Source organism: Amblyraja radiata, chromosome 28, assembly GCF_010909765.2.
Source record: "Amblyraja radiata isolate CabotCenter1 chromosome 28, sAmbRad1.1.pri, whole genome shotgun sequence".
Taxonomy (NCBI): domain Eukaryota; kingdom Metazoa; phylum Chordata; class Chondrichthyes; order Rajiformes; family Rajidae; genus Amblyraja; species Amblyraja radiata.
Window position 1 is genome coordinate 9,725,270 of NC_045983.1, and position 22,673 is coordinate 9,747,942.

The 22,673-nt window shown below is 45.8% G+C and overlaps 1 long non-coding RNA gene across 1 annotated transcript; it reads right to left on the reverse strand.

The window, feature by feature from the left end:
* Window positions 1-1,897: 1,897 nt before the first annotated feature.
* On the reverse strand, window positions 1,898-21,289 carry LOC116989204. Its single transcript, XR_004416171.1, has 3 exons — window positions 21,279-21,289; window positions 20,745-20,747; window positions 1,898-1,950 (listed from the first exon to the last, which is right to left on the reverse strand). It is a non-coding gene; the product is annotated as an uncharacterized LOC116989204 (long non-coding RNA).
* Between the last annotated feature and the right edge of the window lie 1,384 nt (window positions 21,290-22,673).

A 22,673-nucleotide genomic window follows, 5' to 3' on the forward strand; every position in this document is an offset into this window, starting at 1 on the left:
TCTATGTTCTAAGCAGCTTAGCACTGGAGATGAGAGGGTGGCATAATGGATAAGTTACTGGCAATTACAGGTCTGGGCCAAAATTCCAGCAAAGATTCCACGTAATTAGTAAAGATGTGATAATATACGGGGCAATATATACTGTAGAAGGCAGGAGAATGGGGTTGAGAGGGAAAAATAGATCAGCCATGGTCGAATGGCAGAGCAAACATAATGGGCTGAATGGCCTAATCTGCTCCTATGTCTTATGGTCTAAAATGAGTTCAAATACCACTGTAGCTGGCAGGGAATTCCAAATTCTAGGATTTAAATAAATCCAGAATTCAAGGAGGAAATGTTAATCTCGTGGGATTATCAGTTTTTCCCGTCCAGTTCACTGGTGTCCTCTTCGTTCTTAACCAGTCTGGCGAAGTCTGTCTCCAGACCCATCCTGGTGGTCGACTCCGAAAGACCTCTTCTGTTCCTGAATAAACAGCGATGGCTAGCATCTGAAGAAGGATCTCGACCCGAAACATCACCCATTGCTTCTCTCCAGAGACGATGCCTGTCCCGCTGAATTACTCCAGCTTTTTCCGTCTGTCTCCGATGGATAGCGAACATTGACATTCCCAGAAAAGTACACGGCCCCATGACTGAACTATTTAATATAAAATAATGATTGTGCCAAAATACATCGATACCAACGCTTAAAATGTGGATTTCAAACATGTCGGAAACCTTACATCTTGAAGAAATACGATTCCTCCTAACAGACAAGGTAGACCAATTCCAAAGGATTTGGTCTCCATTTGTCGACTTCTTGGAAGCATATGGTGCAATACAAACGTAGAAACGATCCGTTTCAGGACTGGGTGAATGGTGGTCAAGAATAACAAATAGCTACCTCTCCTTTATTCTTCTGCTTTCTACCTCTGCTTCTTTTCTCTTCATTTTCTTTCTTTTCTCACTTTCTGATATCACACACTTTTCTATTTCTTTTCTATTCTTTTTCTGTCTCCTTTTTATTGTTAAAATAAAAATAATGAGAAGCTGTACATGTCAATATATACTAGGTATCTATGGTACCATATTATTGTACTTTCTTCTAATTTTTTTAAAAATGATTGTGAGACAGAGTCAAGTGAAAATTGAAAAAAATTAAGATGGACAGAATCTTGTGAGGGATGCTTACTAAGGTTTAGGAAACCAAGATGGTAGATGGTGTTCAGTGCGTACACAGTCTAAATGAATGGAGGTGCAGCCTTGTTGAGCTGAATGGTCCGACTGTTTTAGGTGCCTTAACAAAGAATCTATCCTAGCCAGGAATCGGAGACCTTAAGGTGACCTCCATACTCTGTCTCAAAGTCTTTCGATTTTCATGCTGCTATTTGCTCGGCCTTATTGCCTAATATAATATTCCAACCAGTTCACGCACACTGCTCTTTTCAGTCTTTTGTACCCTGTGGCAAGAGCGAGACCTGGGTCTGCTGAGCTTCCAAGTAAACACTACTGTAGTGTATTTTGGGTACTTGGAACTGACTCAAAAGAACTCTCAGATACAGGAGTAAACTAACAAGCTTCTTTATTGCTGGACGCCACCATGAGTCTCCTCTAGACATAACATATGCTAATTACATTATATGCATTACAACTACGGAAGGGATGCAGAATTTCCCACAAATGTTTTCTCCGAGATCTTCAGTTTCCCCACACACTCCAAAGACGTACAGGTTTGTTGGTCAATTGGCTTTGGTAAAGGTTCTAAATTGTCTCAGGGGTGAAGGACTCTAGTGTATGGGGATTGCTGGTCAGTGCCGAAGGGCCTGTTTCTGAGCTGTATCTCTAAACTAAACTAAAACAAAATAAAATCTGTAGTTTATTGTGTCTACTACCTTCATTAATTTTGCACTTCCAACTTGGAAAGGATGCAGAGGAGATTCACCGGGATGTTACCTGGGTTTGTGAGCTTGACTTGTCGATAGAGGTTGGATAGGAGCATAGGATGCTGAGGGGTGACCTTATTGAGATGTACAAGATCGTGAGGAGAATGAATAAAGTGAATGCGCATGGCCTTTTACCCAGGATAGAGGATTCTAAAACCAGAGGGCATAGCTTAAGATGAAAGGGAAGAGATTTAAGAGAACCTCACTCAGAGGGAAGTCCATATCTGGAATGAACTGCAGATGCGAATACAATTACGATTTTTAATAGAAATGTGGACAAATATATGGATAAGAAGAGTTTAGAGAGCTGTGGACCAAATGACTTGCCCTTGTAACTTGTGATCATTACTTCCGAAGAATCTACCAGGGACTTTACTGGAAGTTGGACAATTTATACTGGACAATTTACATTTACACAAAGCCAATTAACCTACAAACCTGTACGTCTTTGGAATGTGGGAGGAAACCGAAGATCTTGGAGAAAACCCACGCAGGTCACGGAGAGAATGTACAAACTCCGTACCGACAGCGCCCGTAGTCGGGATCGAACCCGGGTCTCTGGCGCTGCATTTTGCTGTAAGGCAGCAACTCTACCGCTGCGGCACCGTGGACAGGGTGGGCCAAATAACCCGTATCCGTGTGGTGCAGCGCTAAGATCCTATGACTCTAGATGTGTTCATAACGATGTGTATGATCCCAAAGATACGCAGGGTTGGTAGGTTCATTGGCCACTGTAAGGGATGATTGAAATGAGGTTTAAGATGATCAACATAGTTGGCAAACCAGCATTAAGGTGAGAGGAGAGGAATTTGCAGGAGACCTGAGGGGCAATTTCTTCACATAGAAGATGGTGTGTATGTGGAATGAATAACTCAGCAGGACAGGCATCGTCTCTGGAGAGAAGGAGCGGGTGATGTTTCGGGTCGAGATCCTTCTTCAGATGCTATCCACCACTGTTTATTCAGGAAAAGAAGAGGAAGCTGTAGAGGTGGATTCAATGGCAATGTCTAAAGATATTTGGATAGAAACATAGATCGGAAAGGTTTAGAGGGATATGGGCATGGTTATAAAACCTGGTTGTGATGAGCAAGTTGGGCTGAAGAGCCTGTTTCCATGCTGTATGACTTGGACTCAACAATTCTAAAGTATTAATTCTGATGATGCCAGGAAAGTTTCTTTAGATAAAGGGCAGTGGAAACCCAAAACGGTTCCATGGCGGAACTGATAGTGGCTTTTAAGAGGCTTTTGGATGGGCACAGGGATATGCAGGGAATGGAGGGGGACGGATCACATGCAGGCAGAGGAGATTAGCTTAATTTGGCATGTTTAGCGTCCCTGTACTATTCCATGTTCTACATGTTCTATGTTCTAAGCAGCTTAGCACTGGAGATGAGAGGGTGGCATAATGGATAAGTTACTGGCAATTACAGGTCTGGGCCAAAATTCCAGCAAAGATTCCACGTAATTAGTAAAGATGTGATAATATACGGGGCAATATATACTGTAGAAGGCAGGAGAATGGGGTTGAGAGGGAAAAATAGATCAGTCATGGTCGAATGGCAGAGCAAACATAATGGCCTGAATGGCCTAATCTGCTCCTATGTCTTATGGTCTAAAATGAGTTCAAATCCCACTGTAGCTGGCAGGGAATTCCAAATTCTAGGATTTAAATAAATCCAGAATTCAAGGAGGAAATGTTAATCTCGTGGGATTATCAGTTTTTCCCGTCCAGTTCACTGGTGTCCTCTTCGTTCTTAACCAGTCTGGCGAAGTCTGTCTCCAGACCCATCCTGGTGGTCGACTCCGAAAGACCTCTTCTGTTCCTGAATAAACAGCGATGGCTAGCATCTGAAGAAGGATCTCGACCCGAAACATCACCCATTGCTTCTCTCCAGAGACGATGCCTGTCCCGCTGAGTTACTCCAGCTTTTTCCGTCTGTCTCCGATGGATAGCGAACATTGACATTCCCAGAAAAGTACACGGCCCCATGACTGAACTATTTAATATAAAATAATGATTGTGCCAAAATACATCGATACCAACGCTTAAAATGTGGATTTCAAACATGTCGGAAACCTTACATCTTGAAGAAATACGATTCCTCCTAACAGACAAGGTAGACCAATTCCAAAGGATTTGGTCTCCATTTGTCGACTTCTTGGAAGCATATGGTGCAATACAAACGTAGAAACGATCCGTTTCAGGACTGGGTGAATGGTGGTCAAGAATAACAAATAGCTATCTCTCCTTTATTCTTCTGCTTTCTACCTCTGCTTCTTTTCTCTTCATTTTCTTTCTTTTCTCACTTTCTGATATCACACACTTTTCTATTTCTTTTCTATTCTTTTTCTGTCTCCTTTTTATTGTTAAAATAAAAATAATGAGAAGCTGTACATGTCAATATATACTAGGTATCTATGGTACCATATTATTGTACTTTCTTCTAATAATTTTTTTTTTTTTTAAATGATTGTGAGACAGAGTCAAGTGAAAATTGAAAAAAATTAAGATGGACAGAATCTTGTGAGGGATGCTTACTAAGGTTTAGGAAACCAAGATGGTAGATGGTGTTCAGTGCGAACACAGTCTAAATGAATGGAGGTGCAGCCTTGTTGAGCTGAATGGTCCGACTGTTTTAGGTGCCTTAACAAAGAATCTATCCTAGCCAGGAATGGGAGACCTTAAGGTGACCTCCATACTCTGTCTCAAAGTCTTTCGATTTTCATGCTGCTATTTGCTCGGCCTTATTGCCTAATATAATATTCCAACCAGTTCACGCACACTGCTCTTTTCAGTCTTTTGTACCCTGTGGCAAGAGCGAGACCTGGGTCTGCTGAGCTTCCAAGTAAACACTACTGTAGTGTATTTTGGGTACTTGGAACTGACTCAAAAGAACTCTCAGATACAGGAGTAAACTAACAAGCTTCTTTATTGCTGGACGCCACCATGAGTCTCCTCTAGACATAACATATGCTAATTACATTATATACATTACAACTACGGAAGGGATGCAGAATTTCCCACAAATGTTTTCTCCGAGATCTTCAGTTTCCCCACACACTCCAAAGACGTTCAGGTTTGCAGGTTAATTGGCTTGGTATCAATGTTACATTTCCCGTGTGTGTGTGTGTGTGTGTGTGTGTGTGTGTGTGTGTGTGTGTGTGTGTGTGTGTGTGTGTGTGTGTGTGTGTGTGTGTGTGTGTGTGTGTGTGTGTGTGTGTGTGTGTGTGTGATAGTGTTAATGTGCGGGGATCGCTGGTTGGTCGGACTCAGTGGGCCGAAGGGCCTGTGTCTGCGCTGTAAATTAAACTAAACTAAAAACTAAACAGTGGAGCTGATTGGGGGCAGCAGGTTTTTCTCAACGTCAAGACCAGACCAGAACCAGGGGAGTCTTCATGTGAGGGCTAGATGTCAGGAGGCATTTCCTCACCCAAAAGGGAGTGGAAATGTTGGAACGCTCTCCCCAAAATGGGATTGATGAGTGGTTATTGGAAAACAGGGATTAACGATCACGGAACCAGGAACAAGGGTAGAATTAAAGTTCATGTCAGTCATGATTTCTCTGAATGATGGAACAGGTTTCAGTGTCGGAATGGCCGAGTTAAATGTTCCTATTTCCCCCTCCCCAGAGAACATAGAGCATAGAGCAGTACAGCACAGGAATGGGCCCTTCAGCCCACAATATCTGTGCCAAACATGAACCCAAGATAAACGAATCTCCTCTGACCGCACGTGATCCATATCCCTCTACATCCACGTGCCTATGTAAAAGCCTCTGGGCACCACTATCTGCCTCCACCACCACTCCTGGCACCACGTTAAATGGACCCACCACTCTCCGTGTAAAAAAAAAACATGTCCCACACATCTCCATTAAACTTTCCCCCAGTACAGCCATGCCCTCTGGTGTTGGACATTTTCTCCCTGAAGAAAGGTTCTGACTATCTACCCTATCTACACATCTCATGCACAGAAAAGATAGAAACACTGTGTTTATCCAGAAGAAAACCAAAGAGATGAAAGATTCCTGTGTCCAAAGACCTCTTTTCCCAGGGTGGAAATGTCACAGACATGTTATTGACAGCTTTATTGAGAGATGCAAAGTTTAAACGAGATGTGCGGGGCAAGTGTTATTTTACACACAGAGAGTGCTGTGTTCCTGGAACGCACTTCCAGCAGTGGTGTTGGAGGCAGGCACAATAATAGTGTTTGAGAGGTTTTTAGACACATTGATGTGCAGGAATTGGAAGGATTATGGATCACCTACAGTCAGAGGAGATTAGTTTATCTTGGTGCCACATTCTGTGCATACATTGTGGGCTGAAGGGCCTGTTCCTGTCCTGTCCCGCTCAATGTTCTATGTTCTATTACCTACTATTATCAATAGTTATTAATAATAAACTATTAATCTGTAGTTTCCCAGCGGGCATCAGAGGACAGGGATCAGGAGCAGAGATGTTGAAGGATTGCTTGACTCCACTGGTCCCTGGCACGGTGACCTTCCTGCACCCAGCCAAGACCTCTGCATCCTCAGGCACTGTGCATCCCATCTTTAATCCCTCTGCCTCTAACGGGGCTCTCAGCTCTGGAACTCCCCCTCCAATACACTTCTCACCTCCATTGTAAGGACACCTTTTATGATCATAGTGTCGCGGAGTGATATAGAATGGAAACAGACCCTTCAGTCCAACAAGATCTGGTTTGGTTCGGTTTGGGCTAGTCTAGAGTCTAGCGTAGAAACAGGCCCATCGGCCCACCGATGTCAATGCTGATGATCGATCCACCTATACACCAGTTCAATTTCCTAAACGTAAGGAATAATTTACCAAAGCCAATTAACCTGCAAGCCCACATGTCTTTGGAATGTGGGAGGAAACCGGAGCACCCGGAGAAAACCCATGTGGTCACAGGGAGAACGTACAAACTCCACACAGACAGCACTGTGGGGTAGCAGCTGTACCGTTGCGCTCTGTGCCGTCCACCCTATTAGGTTCAGCTGGTACAGCTGCTGCTTCGTAGCATCAGTGACCTTGGGTCAATTCTGATCTCAGGTGAGTGGAATTTGAACATTCTCCCTGTGGGTTTCCACATCCCACATCCCAAAGTAAGGTGCAGATTCAAGAGATCCTAGACGCTGGGATTTTGATGGAAACACAAAGTACTGGAGGAACTCAGTGGGTCAGGCAGCCTCTGTGGAAGGAATGAACAAGTGACGTTTCAGGTCGGCACCCTTTTTCAGACCGATTGATAGGTGAATAGGTCTCTTGGAGACCTTTAGGGCTAGTAAATTACCCCATATATGTAAGTGAGGGTAGAATTTTCCCTAATATGGATTGAGGGGTAGAATTTGGGGGGAGTTGATGAAATTAGTGGAGGATTTGAGGAAACAGGAATCAGCATGGGCTCAATGGGCTGAAGGGCACTTTTCCCCGCTGTATCTCTGTAACTCCGCAAATCTAAGGCCACTCACCATCAAACACTCATTGACACCAATCCCACACTAACCCCATTTTATTCTCCCCACATCCTCTCAGCCACTACCCCAGACTCCACCTCACTCCTGCACACCTAAGGGCAATTTGCAGAGATCAATAAACCTACTGGTCCACATGTCTAATGGGATTCGTCCACCTTTTGGTACCCTGTTCAACACAGACTTTGTGGGCCAAAGGGCCTGTTCCTGAGCTGCACTGTTCTATGTTTTAAACCCGAGCACCCGGACGAAACACATGTGTTTAAGAAGGAACTGCAGATGCTGGAAGATCGAAGGTAGACAAAATTGCTGGAGAAACTCAGCGGGTGCAGCAGCATCTATGGAGCGAAGGAAATAGGCAACGTTTCAGGCCTTGAAGGGTTTCGGCCCGAAACGTTGCCTATTTCCTTCGCTCCATAGATGCTGCTGCACCCGCTGAGTTTCTCCAGCATTTTTGTCTACCTCCGGAGGAAACACATGCAGTCTTTAGTCAGCAGAGGGTGGTGAATCTGTGGAATTCTTCGCCACAGAAGGCTGTGGAGGCCAAGTCAATGGATATTTTTAAGGCAGAGATAGATAGATTCTTGATTATTACGGGTGCCACGGGTTATGGGGTGAAGGCAGAAGAATGGGGTTAGAAGTGAGAGATAGATCAGCCATGATTGAATGGCACGAGTGGACTCGATGGGCCGAATGGCCTAATTCTGCTCCTATCGCGGATGACCTTTTGACCTTATGACCGATCACAGGGAGAACATGCAAACTCCACAACGAGAGCACCAGAAGGAAAGGATAAATGCTGGGTCCCAGGTTCTGCGCCATTGTGCAAGTTGTTGTTGAGATTCTCGGCAATCTCTTCACAGCCTGAGAGCAGAAATTGTGGCCCATTGTAGCTGCCATCTCCCTTACCTCTGAGTTAATGTCCTCAGAGGAGGAAGCCTCCTTATGTATGCTGCAAAACGGAGTGACTGCTGCTGAAGGTATTTGTCAACTAGACTTTTATTCTATTTTTTCCCCAGAAACTCATTATTTTAACAAACTGGGAAGAGAGAAGTAAGTACAGGCAGAAAGCTTTGACACTTCAACAAAGGATTACTAAGAAGGTTTATTTGGAAAAAAATAATTTAATAGGCATTAGTGGTTCATCTCTCACTATTATCCAATGCATTATTCAAGGCGATGCATTATGTAATGTGTGATAGAAATTCATTAATTCTAATAAAAGTCTGCACTTCACTGGATGTTTTTACCCATAAGGTGAGTTGAGTTTTGTCAATCTCGAGTTGGGTGACAAGGAATATAAATGTAACCTACGATGACCTGAGGCAGCTGAGGCCTGGAAATTGTAGCATCGAAGAGCGGCACGGTGGCGCAGCTGGTGGAACTGCTGCCTCACAGCGCCAGGGACCCTGGTTGGATCCTGACCTCGGGTTCTGTCTGTGTGGAGTTTGCACGTTCTCCGTGTGACCGCGAAGGTTTCCTCCTGGTGCTCCGGTTTCCTCCCACATCCCAAAGACGCGTGGGTTAATTGGCCTCTGTAAATTTTCCCTCGTGTGCAGGGAGTGGATGCGAAAGTGGGATAACGTCGAACTTGTGTGAACGGGTGATCGATGGGCGGCGTGGACTCGGTGGGTCGAAGGGGCTGTTTCCATACAGTATCTCCAAAACAATGGCCTACAGCAGCTTTAACAGAACAGAGAACAACTGCTGGAGGAACACTGCGGGTCAGGCGCCATTTCTGGATGGAAATGGACAGGTGACATTTCGGTGTGTCGGGTCCAGATCAATAGACCTCTTCTGAGTCAGAGAGTCGATGGTTCAAGTCTCACCTCAGGACAATACTTTCTAACGATGCAGAAGCCTCCCAGTGAAGTACCAGGCAATCTTCCAACCTACCTCCTTGTCGGTAATGGACTTGATTAGTACGGGTGTCAGAGGTTACGGGAGAAGGCTGAAGAATGGCGTTGAGAGGGAAACACAGATCAGCCGCGATTGAATGGTGGAGTAGAGTCGATGGGCTGAAGGGCCTATTTCTGCTCCTAGAACCTATGAACTTATGAACCTGCAAAAAAGAAATGTGTTGTCTTTCAAATTAGACAATAAACTAAGAAAAACATCACACGAGGTGCTGGAGTAACTCAGCAGGCCAGGCAGCATCCTTGGAGAACACGGGTGACATTTCAGGCTGAGACCCTTCCTCAGACTGATTGTAGTAGTGAGGAGAAAGCTGGAAGAGAGGTGGGGTTGGGACAAAGCCTGGCAAGTGGCAGGTGGATACAGGTGAGGGGGGACGGGGGGGTGATCGGCAGATGGGTGGACAGCTAGAGATGAAAAGACAACAGGTAGTGAGATGATCAAGAAGCAGAGGACATAGGTTGAAGGTGAGGGGAGAAAGATTTAGTAGGAACCTGAGGGGCAACTTGTTCACACAGAAGGCGGTAGGTGTGTGGAACGATTTGCCGGAGGAGGTATTTGAGGCTGGTAGTATCGCAATGTTTCAGAAATGTGTAGACTAGGTTACATGGATAGGGCAGGCTTAGAGGGATATGGGCCCAACACAGGCAGGTGGGACTAGTGTAGATGGAACATGTTGGTCGGTGTGGGCAAGTTGGGTCGAGGGGGATGTTTACACGTTGTATGGACTCTATGACTCCATAAGGGAGAAGAGGCACAAAAAGTGAAGCCAGAGGAAGGGATCTGGGTGGAAGTGAATTGGGGAAATGGAGCGGGGGGCGGGATAGTGGGAGGAGTGGGAGCACATTCACTTTCTCAGTGGATGTAAAATGATCTTGCGTCTCTGGTATCATGAGCAGCATCGGAATTCTCACCAGTGTTTTGGAAATCAACAAATGTTGATTATTTGACATAAATGAGGACAAAGGGATGATCTGCCCGTGCTCCAGTCACTGTTTGTGGGAGCTCGCTATGTAGAGCGAGGCTGCTTTGTGTCCTGCCTCCAGGCAGTGAACTTACATCGGTAGTTGTTTCAGTACCGTAACAATCTTCCAACCTACCTACTTGCCGACTATGGACTTTTTCTCAGGATCCACTTGCATCAATGTTAAGTGTAGGAAGGAACTGCAGATGCTAATTTAAACAAAGATAGACACAAAAAGCTGAGTAACTCAGTGGGTCAGACGGTATCTCTGGAGAAAAGAAATAAGTGACGTTTCAGGTCGAGACCTAAAATGTCACCTACTCCTTTTCTCCGGAGTTGCTGTCTGACCCACTGAGTTACTCCAGCTTTTTGTGTGTGCATCGATGTTAATGTAGGGACCAAATGAATGGCCTTTTTCACTCAGGTCATTCCCTCTTTCAGTTTAGTTTAGTTTAGTTTAGTTTTTTTGTCACGTGTATCAAAATCGGAATCGATCCCTTGTGTGGTATCGCTCCAACCGTGGCCTGCGGACATTACATCGGGAGCTCGCGGTCTCGGGAGAGGTGAGTCGGGAGCTCCAACGACCAGAGGCTCGACCAGCCCCGACACGGGGTTCGATCTCCCGGAGCGGGGGAGCAGACAACCCCCAATGCAGGAGCTGATCGCCCCGACGCGGAGGGCCCAAACACTGTCGGCTGCGGGAGTCAAGATCGTCCCGTCAACGGAGGGCTCAAGGCCCCCGACCGCAGGAGAACATAGAAGGGAAGAGATTTGAACTTTTTTTTCGCCTTCCATCACAGTGAGGAATGTGGAGGAGTCACTGTGGTGGATGTTTATGTTAAAATGTATTTTGTGTGTTCCGTTGCTTTTTATTGTATGACTGACTTGGCAAATGAAATTCCTCGAATGTTGCAAAACATACTTGGTTATTAAAGTATTATTATGATTGTGATTGTGATTGTACAGTGAAAAGCTTTTGTTGTGTGCTAACCAGTCAGCGGAAAGACAATACGTGATTATAATCGAGCCATCCACAGTGTACAGATACATTAAGAGTCGAGAGTCAAGAGAGTTTTATTGTCATATGTCCCAGATAGGACAATGAAATTCTTGCTTGCTGCAGCACAACAGAATATGTAAACATAATACAGAACAGGAGATAAGTTCAGTGTGTCTATATAACATAGACCATATATATACACAATAAATAAACAGATAAAGTGCAATAGTAATAATAGACTTATTATTCATAGCTTGCACATGACAAAGGGAATAACATGTATAACGTTTAGTGCAAGATAAAGCCAGTAAAGTCCAATCAAAGATAGTCCGAGGGTTTGCAATGAGGTAGATATTAGCTCAGGACTACCTTCTAGTTTTCAGTAGAATGGTTCAGTTGTCTGATACCAACTGTATCTCAGTGCATGTAACAATAATAGACCTACACCAATGTCTGTGGCTGTGGAAACAAGGGACTGCAGATGTTGGTTTCCACAACAGAACACCAAGTGCTGGAGTAACTCAGAAGCTCAGGCAGCATCTCTGGTGCCACCTAACCATGTTCTCCAGAGATGCTGCCTGACCTGTTGAGTTACCCAACACCTTGTGCGCTTCAGTGGCTGTGGCTTTCCTGAGGCCAAGGCATATGATAGCTGCCAGAAGGTCTATTGCTGATATCCTCACCCAAAGTCTCACATTTGTTTGGACTGTGGCTGTGCCAGGCTTTAGAAATGAAAGTCAGAGTGAGGCCACATGCAAATTGGAGGAACAGCACCCTCATATATTCCTTGGGCAGCTTGCTATCCAGCGGATTTATCGAATTTCTCCAATCAACATTAATTTCTCTCATTTCAAGGAACCCCTGCATTCCCTCTCCCTGCCTCCCCCCCCCCCCCCCCCCCCCCCCCCCCCAAACATCCTATTAGTTCCACTGTTCGCATCCTTGTTTCCATCTCATTATCACCTCTTCCCCAGCCAACAATGGGCCATTATGGGCTCCTCCCTTCCTTGGTCATCTGTTGCTAGCCCTGATTTGTTCTAGTTTTTTTCCTACCTCCAGTTCCCTGCCCGCCTCTACTTTCAGTCTGAAGAAAGGTTCTAACCCGAAACGTCACCAATCCTTTTTGCTCCAGAGATGCTGCCTGACCCGCTGAGTTACTCCAGCACTTTGTGCCCACCTTCGCTGTATAAATGCAGATCTTGCATTTTCCTATCTAATGCCATCAGTGCGATTCGGTCGGTCTCATCAGGAGCCAGCGGAGCCTTGGTGTACGGCCCTTGCAGAGGTCCCTGGCCCATCGGAGGGCCACTTGCTTCTACCACCCAGTCCCACGTTAGCAGCCTCGGCCTTTAATCAGCCTGCGAGCCGCGTATCGCCTCAAACGTGCTTGACAGAGAGAAGCTATGTTTAATTCTACCGAGACCCATTTTCACTTGCTGAAGTTTTATTTTTAGATTCGAGCCAATGTTATAAGCTGACACTCTCTTTTAAATTCAACAAAAATAAAATCATTATTTGGCCGACACTTAGTTTTATTGAAGTTGCAGGAGCAAGTAAAAATTATTAATCTCTCACCAATTTGGTCTATCATTCCTTTCAGCTGTCACCAGGTTCATAATCAGGCTCTGAGGTCGTTGGACAGCATGGACACAGGCCCTTCAGCCCAACTTGTCCATGCTAACAAAATTGCCTCGTCCCACTTGCTTATGCCTGGCCCATATCCCTCCAACATGCATTTCCTCTCCATATCCTCAAAAAACTTCACTGGCTTCCCATCTCCCACCGGATCACCTACAAAATCCTGGTCCTCACCTACAAAGCCCTCCACCATCTGGCCCCCCCATATCTCACTGACCTCCTCTCCCCCTACCAACCCTCACGGTCCCTCAGATCCACACCAGCCGGTCTCCTCTCCATCCACAAGTCCAACCTCCGCAGTTTTGGGGACAGAGCCTTCTCCAGGGCAGCTCCCAGGCTCTGGAACTCCCTCCCCCAACTGATCCGCAATTCCGTGTCCCTCACCATCTTCCAGTCCCGCCTCAAGACCCATCTCTTCACCTCTGCCTATCCTTAGCCCCACGTCCCCGTCCCTTTTCATCTGTGCATTAATTGCCTCATACTGTGTTTTGTATTGAATTCTGTCTTTACTTTGTGTACTAGTCATGTCTCTACTATTTATTTCATTCCCCTTACATGTTTTTCCTCTACATGCTCAATTTTTGTAAGGTGTCCTTGAGACTCTTGAAAGGCGCCCATAAATAAAATTTATTATTATTATTATTATTATATTCCTGTCTTTTAGTTTAGACATACAGCACAGAAACAGGCCCTCCAGCCCACTGAGTCCACGCCGACCAGCGATCTCCCCGTACACTAGTTCTATCCTACACTTTACAGAAGCCATTTTACCTACAAACCTGCACGTATTTGGGATGTGGGAGGAAACCGGAGCACCCGGAGAAAACCCACACGGTCACAGGGAGAACGTACAAACTCCGTACTGACAGCACCCGCAGTCATGATCGAACCTGGGTCTCTGGTGACGTGAGAAAGCAACTCTACCGCTGCACAGCCCTGCAGTAATTATATCTCCCTCTACCACTGCATCTGGAAGTTCGTTCCATTTACTCCCTGCCCACCGTGCAGACAAACGTTGTCCCTCGGGCTCCTTTACAATCTTTCCCCTCTCACCTTAAACCTATGCCCTCCAGTTGAGCGTCCACTGGAGACGACGCACCATTGGTGAATCACTGGGTCAAAGGGCAGGGGACCTCTCAGTCACGTCCCGGCTAATATCTGCCCCATCAGTCACCATCATGACAAGAATCGCATGATAATAACAAAGAATTGCAGATACTGGGTTATACCAGGTTCCCCCCAGCCTCTGTGTAGAAACACTAGCCCCACACATCTCTATTATACTTTCCCCCTCTCACTTTCCAGCTATACCCTCTGTTGACAAAGGTAAAAACACAGAAATAGGCCATTGGCACATTTTGATATACTAACCCATTGGCAGCATGTCTCACCATTGTTCTACATATTCTAGAGTTTACACAGCTCGTCTTTGGATGTTAATATTGGCTCTGCTTCCATCATCGTTCCAGATCACCATTCACTGGGTCAACTCAATAAACCCACACCAGGTCTGGTTATTTGATAAATCCTGGAACTTCTGCCACTGTTTAGTTTAATTTAGTTTAGTTTAGTTTAGTTTAGAGATACAGCGTGGAAACAGGCCCTTCGGCCCACCGGGTCCGCGCCAACCAGTGATCCCTGCACACTAACACTATCCTGCACACACTAGGGACAATTTACAATTTTACCAAGACAATTAACCTACAAACCTATACCTCTTTGGAGTGTGGGAGGAAACCGGTGCTCCCTAAGAAAACCTTGCACAGGTCACAGGGAGAACGTACAAACTCCACTGTAGTCAGCACCCGTGGTCAGGATTGAACCTGGGTCTCGGGCGCTGTAAGGCAGCAACTCTACCGCTGTACCACTGTGCTGCCCTGGATATTTTAAAATGCTTTAGAATCAGAATGATACCTTCATTTAATCTCCTCTACTCTCAGGTAAACAATCCAACCTCGCTAAAAATAGACACAGTGCTGGAGTAACTCAGCGGGTCAGGCAGCATCTCAGGAGAATATGGATAGATTGGGTTGGGACTCTTCTTCAGACTGATTGCGGGGAAAGAAAGCTGGAAATGAGGAGTGGCAGGAGAGAGCACAGCAGTACAGGTAATAGGTGAACACAAGCGATGGGGTTATTTGATGGGCAGGTTGCTGGAGAAAGACCAGAGATTAAAAACAGTTGTGAGCCAGAAAATGATAAAGAGTTGAGAATTGTGAGTCGTAAGGTTAAAAAAGTTGTGAATTGAGTGGGCATTGGAAGTGATGCCGGGGGGAAGGGAGAAAGATGTACAAGATCAGCCAGGGTTCAGCGGAGGAGGGGGTGGGAAGAAGTAAAGGGGGGGTCTTGGGGAAGAACCTGTACGTCTCTGGAATGTGGGAGGAAACCGAAGATCTCGGAGTAAACCCATGAAGGTCACAGTGAGAAAGTACAAACTCCGTACAGGCGGCACCCATAATCGGGATTGAACCCGGGTCTCCAGCGCTGCATTCGCTGTAACGCAGCAACTCTACCGCTGCGCCACCGTACAGTGTAGAAACAGGCCCTTCGGCCCACCGAGTTCGCACCGGCCCCCACCGATCACCCGTACACCAGCTCGAGGCTATCCCAGTTTCTCATCCTCCACGCTAGGGGCAGTTTACAGAAGCCAATTAACCTACAAACCTGCACCTCTGTGGAGTGCAGGAGGGAACCGTAACTCCCAGAGTAAACCCACGCAAGTCACGGGCAGAACATACAAACTCCGTACAGACAGCGCCCGTAGTCAAGATCAAAGCCAGATCTATGATGCTGTAAGGCAGCAACTCTACCACTATGCCACTGTTCCTCCAGTTTACGTGTGGCTTCACCCTGGCAGTGGAGGAGGCCCAGGATGGAAAGATCTGTGTGGGAATGGGAAGGGGAGTTAATATGGTGAACAGCCGGGAGACAGTAACAGTGTCATTCAGATGCCTAAAGCTACAATGCAGAGACGAGAGGCAAATGAAAAATAATCGGGTGATGCGGGTTCTGCCATATTGTGGATTGCGGGAGTTTGCTGTGTGCAAATTGGCCTTCATGAGATGACTGTCCACACTTCAGAGACAGCTTCATCGGCTGTGTGAGGTCCTGAGCTTGTGAAAGGCACTATATGAATGCAAGGCCTTTATTTACAATAATTAAAAGAGACAGAATTTCAGTTCCAAGGAATAAAAACTGCTGAAAGCAGTTTCTTTAAAATAAAATATTTATTGCTTCTAAATCAGTGCCTGTCGTGGTGCTCTGTCACAGCAGCTGGTACAGGCAGATATATTATTAATCACTTTTGGTTTTTCACATGCTTAATTTAGGCATTAAAAACTTTGCACGCATCAGACTATTTGTTGGCCAATCAGTTAGCCTGCAGTTTTTAGGATGGCAGGACCGTGTTCTTGCTTGGATTATGGAGGCTTTAAGGTCATCAGACCGCTGACGATTTTCTGCAGCTGATTGTGCAACTCTCTGCTATTGTTGCCATAAGGTCATAAGTGATAGGAGCAGAGTTAGGTCATTCGGCCCATCAAGTCTACTCCGCCATTCAATCATGGCTGATCTATCTCTCCTTCCAAACCCCAATCTCCTGCCTTCTCTCCATAACCCCTGACACCCGCACTAATCAAGAATCTCTCTCTCTCTGCCTTAAAAATATCCATTGACTTGGCCTCCACAGCAATCTGTGGCAAAGAAATCCACAGATTCACCACCCTCTCTCTGACTAAAGAAATTCCTCATTTTCTTCTTAAAGGACCATCCTTTAATTCTGAGACTATGACCTCTGTTCCTAGACATCTTCTCCACATCCACTCTATTCACTATTTGGTAAGTTTCAATGAGAAACCTTTGTCTTTTTTGTAAAGTTAACGCTCTCTTTGGGCGGCTCAGACAAACAAACCCGTGGGCTCTTGTAGAACGGAGGAACAAGGAACGGTGTTCAAATGAATGAATGAACGAACGCTGATGGTGGAATCTTGAGCAAAGCACAAAGTGCTGGAATAACTCAGGCAGCATCTGAGGAGGGAATGGATGGATAATTGAAGTTTGGGGTTGGGACCCTTCTTCTCCCTAAGTGTAATAGGGAGGAGAAAGCTGGAATAGAGAGGCGAGGGAGGATAAAGCCTGACAAGTGAAAGGTGGATACAGGTGTGGATGGTTTGGTTAGGTCCATTTGTCACTAGAGCATGGTAGAGTTGCTGCCTTACAGCGCCAGAGACCCAGGTTCGATCCCGACTAATGGGCACTGCATGTATAGAGTTTGTACCTTCTCCCTGTGACCGCGTGGGATTTTCCCGGGCGCTCCAGTTTCCTCCCACACTCCAAAGACGTTCAGGTTTATAGGTTAATTGGCTTCAGTAAAGATTGTAAATTGTCCCCAGTGTGAAAGATATTGCTAGTGTAAGGGGATCGCTGGTCGGAGCAGACTTGGTCGGCCGAAGGGCCTGTGTCCACGCTGTATCTCTAAACTAGAAAACTAAAGGTCACCTTTTGTGGTGCCAACGGCCGAAGGTGAAAGGGAAACACAAAGGTGTCAGATGGGGAGAGGAGTGAAATAGAAAGCATGAGGAAGGGATATAGGTGGAAGGGGATGAGGGGGGTGAGGGGGGGAGGGGCTAGTTAGAGGGAGAAATGGGTACATTCGTGCAGAATGTGTTTATGACATCTAGGCGTCTCAGGAATGTGGTAGTAAGAAAGGCCTAGATAGAGTGGATGTGATTGGATGTTTCCATTAGTGGGAGAGTCTAGGACCAGAGGGCACAGCCTCAGAACAAAATGATGTATCTTTAGAATGGAGATGAGGTGGAATTTCTTTAGCCAGAAGGTGGTGAATCTGTTGAATTCATTGCCACAGGTGGCGGGGGAGGTCAAGTCATTGGGTATTTTTAAAGCGGGACATCATAGGTTACGGGGAGGGCAGGAGAATGAGATTTAGAAGGAAAAATAGATCATCCATGATCGAATGGCGGAACAGATTTGATGGGCCGAATGGCCTGATTCTACTCTTGTGTCTCATGGTCTTATATTCGTGCAGTATTGTGGAGGTCCCATTGGAATCTAAACATATACGGGGCTTCCAAATATCTGTTGACACACAAAGAATTTTACAAGTGTTTATGGCTTGCTTGTGTTCATTGTAGTTGTGGCTACGTTTTCCACTGTATCGATACACGTGACAATAATAAATCAATGCCATTACCAATTGCAACATGGAATTGGATGGCTGCAGTCAGAATGATAAGCTGATGAGGCTTTGATTGCCAGGGATGAATGGGACGGGATTAACATATGATGAGCGTTTGACAGCACTGGGCCTGTACTTCCTGGAGTTTAGAAGAATGAGGGGGGACCACATTGAAACTTACCGAATGGTGAAAGGCCTGGATAGAATGGATGTGGAGAAGATGTTCCCCCTAGTGGTAAAGTCTAGGACCAGAGCCTTAGAATAAAATTACGTACCTTTAGGAAGGAGATGAGGAGGAATTTCTTTGGTCAGACGGTGGTGAACCTGTGAAATTCTTTGCCACAGAAGGCTGTGGAGGCCAAGTCAATGCATATTTTTAAGGCAGAGATTGACAGATTCTTGATTAGTACGGGTGTCAGGGGTTATGGGGAGAAGGCAGGAGAATGGGGTTGAGGGAAAGATAGATCAGCCATGATTGAATGGCGGAGTAGACTTGATGGGCCCAATGGCCCAATTCTGCTCCTGGAATTTATGACCTTCCAACGTAACTGTATTGGCTCCCAGAATTACGCCATGACTTACAGGACATCTGACAGTGTGGCAGGGAAGTCACAATGCAATGAGGACCAGGACGCACTCTGCACGGTGTCTTCACATGTGCCAGTGCTGAGTAGAGTGCTGAAATTATTATTTGCTGTCCAGCTACAATCTATCATGATGCATCACAACTAAGGAAATTGTGAGAGGCATAGAAATGTATAGAATTATGAGAGGCATAGATAGGGTAGAGAGTCAGAACCTTTTTCACAGGGTGGAAATGTCAATGACTTGAGGGTATAGTTTTAAGGTGAGAGGGGCAAAGTTTAACGGAGATTTGCATGGCGTTTTTCTTATACAGAGAGAAGTGGGTGCCTGGAACGTGTTCTGGGGGTGGTGGTGGGGGCAGAAACGATAGAGGCATTTAAGAGACTTTTCGATAGATGCGTGGATTGGAGGGATATGGATTACGTGCAGGCAGTTAAGAGTTGGTCTTGGCATCATGTTCAGCATGGACATTGTGGGCTCTGTTCTATGTTCTAACTTGGTTTGGCAACAGCTCAGCACATGTCTGGGGAAAACTGCGGAGAGTTGTGTATGCAGCCCAGATCCTCACTCGAACCAGCCTCCCCTCCCGTCAACACCACCTCAATGATACGGCTTTGTGAAGTGACCAAAACCCGTTGGCAATTGCTCCAAACATTCGCCATTCCACTTTGCCAACCAGCGCACACCAAGGGCCAGGAGTAAGTGCCACAGGATGCTCTCGTGCAAAGTGCGGGCCACAGGAAGCATCAACGGAGGAAGGGCAGCAAAGCTCCTTGGCACGCGATGAATCTTTGTGTTGTGATTCAAGGAACTGAGCCTGCATTATGTATGACTAGGCTTGGATTTAATGCTAAGAGGCAAAATAGTGTCTGTCTCTGCGTGAACAATGTGCGTGTATGCAAAGTGTTCTGTAACATTTCTTCTGTGAAGTAAACCATTTACTTTGAGAGGATGATGTTTTAGCTCAAAGGAATCAAGCCCCAGAAAATGATGCGCACATGATCACATTCACACCTCATAAGTTCATGAGTTCATAAGTTCAAGGTGCAGAATTAGGCCATTCAACTCCATTCTCCTGCCATCTCCCCACAACCCCTCACACCCGTACTAATCAAGAGTCTCTCAATCTCCGCCTTAATAATATCCGTTGACGGCCTCCACGGCCATCTGTGGCAATGAATTCCACAGATTCACCACCCTCTGGCTAAAGGAATTCTTTCTCATCTCCTTTCTAAAGGTACGACCTTTAATTCTGAAGCTATGGCCCCGGGACCTAGACTCTCCTAAAAGTGGAAACATCCTCTCCACATCCACTCTATCCAAGCCTTTCATTATTCGATAGGTTTCAATGTGGACCCCCTCATCCTTCTAAACTCCAGCAAGTACAGGCTCAGTGCCTTTAAATGCTCATCATATGTTAATACCGCCCTGTTCTGGCAAGGGTCAGGAAATGAGCGGATAAGATCATCTCTGACCCCTCTCACCCTGGCCACAAACTCTTTGAATCACTTCCCTCTGGAAGGCGACTCCGGACTGTCAAAGCTGCCACAGCCAGACATAAAAACAGCTTTTTTCCACGAGTGGCAGCTCTACTCAATAACCAAAAATCTGTAGCCTCCTTTTGCTCTGGTATTATATTTAATTCATATGTTTAATCAATAATGTTTTATTATTAATGTTTAATGTTTTATGTCTCATTCCTAACTGTCACTGTATGTCATGTCGTCACTTGCGGGCGGAGCACCAAGGCAAATTCCTTGTATGTGAATACTTGGCCAATAAACTTATTCATTCATTCACTCATTCATTCATTCATTCATTAATCCCAGGCAATCAAAACCTCATCACCTTATCATTCTGACTGCAGTCATCCAATTCCATGTTGCGATTGGTAATGACATTGATTTATTATTGATTCCACGTGTACCGATACAGTGAAAAACATTGCCACATCACGGTGGTGCAGCGATAGAGTTGCTGCCTTACAGCGAATGCAGCGCCGGAGTCCCGGGTTCCATTCTGACTACGGGTGCTGTCCGTACAGAATTTGTACGTTCTCCCCGTGATCTGCGTGGGTTTTCTCCGAGATCTTCAGTTTCCTCCCACACTCCAAAGAAGTACAGGTTTGTAGGTTAATTGGGCGGTAAATGTAAAAATTGCCCCTCGTAATTGTAGGATGGTGTCGATCCGTGACAGTGGGGATCACTGGTCTGCGTGGACTCGATGGGCCGAAGGGCCTGTTTCCCCACTCTGTATCTCTAAAACTAAAACTAAAATTAATCATATCATATCAAACGCTCATCATATGTTAGTGACATCAGTACCTCCCTCAATGACCATCTCTCAGCTGAGATGTTAAACCTGGCAGATCGGGGCGGGGGTTAGGGAGGATTCTAAGGGTCTACGTTGGGATTCACCCCACCGGCCCCGCCCGTCAAGGTACGCAATCAAAATACAATCACAGCATTGCTGTTTACTCTGTTGCTGGTTCTGGGATCTTGCTGTGTACACGTCGGCTGCCCCCAACTCCGATAGTGCAACAGGGAATGGAGGGATATAGATGATAGACACAAAATGCTGGAGTAACACAGCGGGACGGGAAGTATCTCTGGAGAGAAGGAATGGGTGTCGTTTCTGGTCGTGATATTTTTAAGACAAGATGGATTATGAGCAGCCAGATAAAGGTTGGTCTTAGCGTCATGTTCGGCACGGACATTGTGGGCCGAAGGGCCATACTGTTCTCTCTTCTACGATCTCGCTCCATGTGATCATTTGATCTAGATCCCCAAGATCCCTTTTACTTCAAGAAAGCTGCTCTTCAGATTTCTGATCCCATGGGTGTGACAGGGATTGGACAGTGAGACCAGTGAAAGACTATGAGAATAGTGAAAGGTCTGGCTAGAGTGGATGTGGAGAGGATGTTTCCGCTAGTGGGAGAGTCCAGGACCAGAAGCCAGAACCTCAGAATAAAAGGACGAACCTTTAGAAAGGAGATGTGGAGGTATTTCTTTAGTCAGAGGTGGTGAATCTGCAGAATTCATTGCCATAAAAACTTAGAAAATAGGTGCAGGATTAGACCATTTGACCCTTAGAGCCAGCACTGCCATTCAATATGATCATGGCTGATCATCCAAAATCAGTACCCTGTTCCTGCTTTCACCCCGTTTCCCTTGATTCCGTTAGACCCAAGAGCTAAATCTAACTCTCTCTTGAAAACATCCAGTGAATTGGCATCCACTGCCTTTTGCAGCAGAGAATTCCACAGATTCACAACTCTCCGAGTGAAAAACGTTTTCCTTATCTCAGTCCTGCATAGCCTACCCCTTACACTGTGACCCATGGTTCTGTACTCTCCCAATATTTTTCCTGCATCTAGCCCATACAATCCCTTATGTCTCTGTAAAGTTGTGGAGGCTGCCAATGGATATTTTAAAGGCGGAGATTGATAGATTCTTGATTAGTACGGGTGACGGGGGGTTATGGGGTGAAGGCAGGAGAATGGGGTTCGGAGGGAGAAATAGATCAGCCATGATTGAATGGCGGAGTAGACTAGATGGGCCGAATGATCCTAACACATTAATTTATGGGGCCGCAGGTACCCGGGTGAATTAATCTGCTCCCGAGCTCCAGGGTGAGGGGATGTTGGGGCTTCCTCTGTCCTCTGCAGCCCTTTCGTTTGGTTACATTTGTTTGGTTTCCTGCACAGCCGTGTCTCTGAATCCTTCATGCCACCCACCTGAATCTATCTTCTGAAATAGTTCCAGTCATTCAGCATTAAGTAGGAAGACAAACCACCTTAACAAAAACTACCCTTGGATTCACTCAGATAACATTATTTGTCTGAATATGGAGAGAGAGAGAGAGAGAGAGCTATATGTTGGGAGAAGGTGCAGTCTGTGAGACAATGTGCCATGCAGCACAGACAAATACGAGTTCCTTTGCCAGGCTTTTTGTTTTGAGGCAGAGAAATGTCTAATTTATG